Below are 2,744 nucleotides of genomic sequence, written 5' to 3' on the forward strand. Positions count from 1 at the left end.
TGACCTAAGGCAACAAAGGGTCTCAAAATTTGCGGGGCCTTGTACGATAAGACACAAGAAAAAAATAAATAAATAAATTTAGGGCAAATCATTTCAACCAGCTGGTCAAATGGTCAAAACTCCAGACAGGGAAAATTTTTATCACTATTATCAGATTAAATCAGCCAAATCCTGTAACTCTAAGTACCAAACCTGCTTTTTTTATCGGTTATTTGACCATTCGACTGGTCGGTTGTTTTTGCCTATTATATATATCAATATTTTTAGGGCAAATCATTCAGCCTCCCCAATCGCCTCCATCTCCATTCTCGTTCTCAGATCTGAACTCCCCCCTTCCCGACCGCCCTCTCTTTCTCTGCAACTGCAAATTACAAAATCTACAAGAATCAGAAGTTCAAAGCCCATATATTTCAGATTCAAAACTCATATTGGCATATCATTTCAGATTGTTCAAAAAATCAAAACCCATATCTTTCAGTTTCCATCGCCCGCTGTTCTAGTTAGGGTTCGCCGTTCGCAAGCTTCAGCTGCTGTCTCTCAACTCTTAGGCTTGGCCCCTTCTCTCTCTGCAACTGCTAACTTGTATGTATGGGTTTTGTTTAATTTTCTTTCTTTTCTAAATCGAAAAATCAAGGTTTGTAATTCTAGTTTTGCAAACTAAATCCTATTTGGTGAAATTTTTACAATATAAAGTAACAAAATTTTGAGGTAATCACTGTAATCTACATTTTATTTCAGCAAAACAAATATATATATTTTTATTTCTTTAACTTCTATTTTTGGGATTTTTTTTTTTTTTTTTTTTATTTTTTATTTTTTTTTTTATACAAGAAAATTTGAATCTGGGCATGAAAAAAAAAAAAAAAACAAACGAATTTGAATTGGATTAGAAATCTGCATAGATTGAATCTGATCGAAACAATTTTTATCAACATACCAAGCTTTTTGAAGATGGAAATCTTTTCAGAACTAAAAAAAAAAATCACAACAAGAACTTTGACAAGCAAAAGTAGTTAATATGGGGTAAAGCTCTAAAGTTACTTCTTGAAAATTAAAATACTTACAAAAAGCATGCTTTTGAGTGAATTCCGTAGTGTTGGAAGGGGCTTGCCATGAACTACCTCACACTTGCTTGCACTAGTAGATTCTCAAATAGGATTAGTAAATTGGTCAAAAGAAGAGATAGGGTACTGAGTGATGAATTGTTCAGAAATAAGTTGGTAATTTTTCTTATTAATTACCCAAAAAGGATTTTCTATGCCTTAATCAGTCAATTGTCTAAAGAAACATTGTTAGTTAACTAAAATTGAATTAAACAACATTTGATTTTGATTGAAATATTTTGATTTAGCCCACCCCATTGAGAAATCCTGGATGTTTTGTTTCACATAGAAATATTACACAAAGGATATATTCTATCTTTCTGCCATATTTTTATTTTCAAATTTTGGTTTTTAATTTTCTTTTGTTATTAGAATGCAGAATATCAGGATATTGATTTGTTAATTTTGAAGATTAATCAGGATATTGATTTGTTAATTTTGAAGATTATTCCTAAACTGATGCATTGTACTTTGTTATTGGATTAATTTAACATAAGAGCTTAGAATAATATGTGTTAATCATACTTATCCTTAATCACACCTCTTTCTGCGCATAGGTGTCCAACATTTTGACTGAAAGCATAGTTGGGTTGGGTTGATACATGACACAAATAGTACTTAGATGGTGGTGTTTTAATTGTTATGAGTGAGATTATGAAACCTCTTCCTTACAACTTGTGTGTTTTTTTTATTTTTAGGGTTAACATCGGGCCTTAACATTTAGCAAGAACAAGGTTCAAGAAACATGCCTCCTCAATCATCAGGTAACAAAGTCCTCTTTTTTCTAAAATTTTTATTGGCATTTTTAGCTATTGGTTACGTTTATATATTCATTTTTTACATACTGATTTTTTGTTTTTGTTTTTGTTTCTACATACATATATATGCTTGATTAATGGCAATTAAAGACTTGGAAGTTTAGTTTTCAATTTCAGAATATATGTTTTACAAGTTCACTAACGCTTTTAAACCTTTTCCTCTTTTTGTACTAATAATGTAGGTCTCTTTTCTGAAAGAAGAGAGTTGATGGGAATGGGTGGTGTTGGGAAAAAGAAGGTATGTTTTTTTTTTGCCTAGCTAATTGAATTATATAAATTCCCTTACCGTTGTAGCAGTGATGTTGGTTTAATGACCAATTATGATAGGAAGTCTCTTTTCAGTTTATCTTAATCAAATGTATATCTATGCAAGAGGATTACGTGATTCTAGATGATGATTCTAGATAAGGATGTTAATGTCAACGTTACGAGGATTTTGATGTCAACGTTGACTCTAGTGATGACGATTGATGATGTTGATAATATGTTGATACACTCAACTTAAGTCAAAGCACTTAGAATTGAAGGAAATTTAGAGTTGAAGACATACTATTGAGCATAGTGTCTAATTTTTTTAGTTATAAGAATTTTTGGTCACTTCACACACGATTTTTCAGGTCGTGAAATTCTGAAACAATGGTGTGTAATATGATTCATCTACTTGGACTCTCTTCTTTTTCATCTCTCTAAACAAAGACTATAATTTTAACTTTTACTTTATCAATTTGAGCATTGACAGAGTTTTTGAAATGTTGAAATTGAAACAACAAAGAAGAGAGTCCACCGATAAGAATTATCCAACTTAGGACAAAACAAGCTCTCG

At 31.3% G+C, this 2,744-nt stretch overlaps 1 long non-coding RNA gene across 1 annotated transcript; it reads left to right on the forward strand.

Annotated features, from left to right (window-relative positions):
• Nucleotides 1–555: 555 nt before the first annotated feature.
• On the forward strand, nt 556–2,334 carry LOC132305577 (uncharacterized). Its single transcript, XR_009481633.1, has 3 exons — nt 556–582; nt 1,802–1,867; nt 2,104–2,334. It is a non-coding gene; the product is annotated as an uncharacterized LOC132305577 (long non-coding RNA).
• The last annotated feature ends 410 nt before the right edge of the window (nt 2,335–2,744 follow it).

Source organism: Cornus florida, unplaced genomic scaffold (genome assembly GCF_030987335.1).
Source record: "Cornus florida cultivar Cherokee Brave unplaced genomic scaffold, ASM3098733v1 CherokeeBrave_3.0.0_Hap2_Chr04, whole genome shotgun sequence".
Classification (NCBI taxonomy): Eukaryota; Viridiplantae; Streptophyta; class Magnoliopsida; order Cornales; family Cornaceae; genus Cornus; species Cornus florida.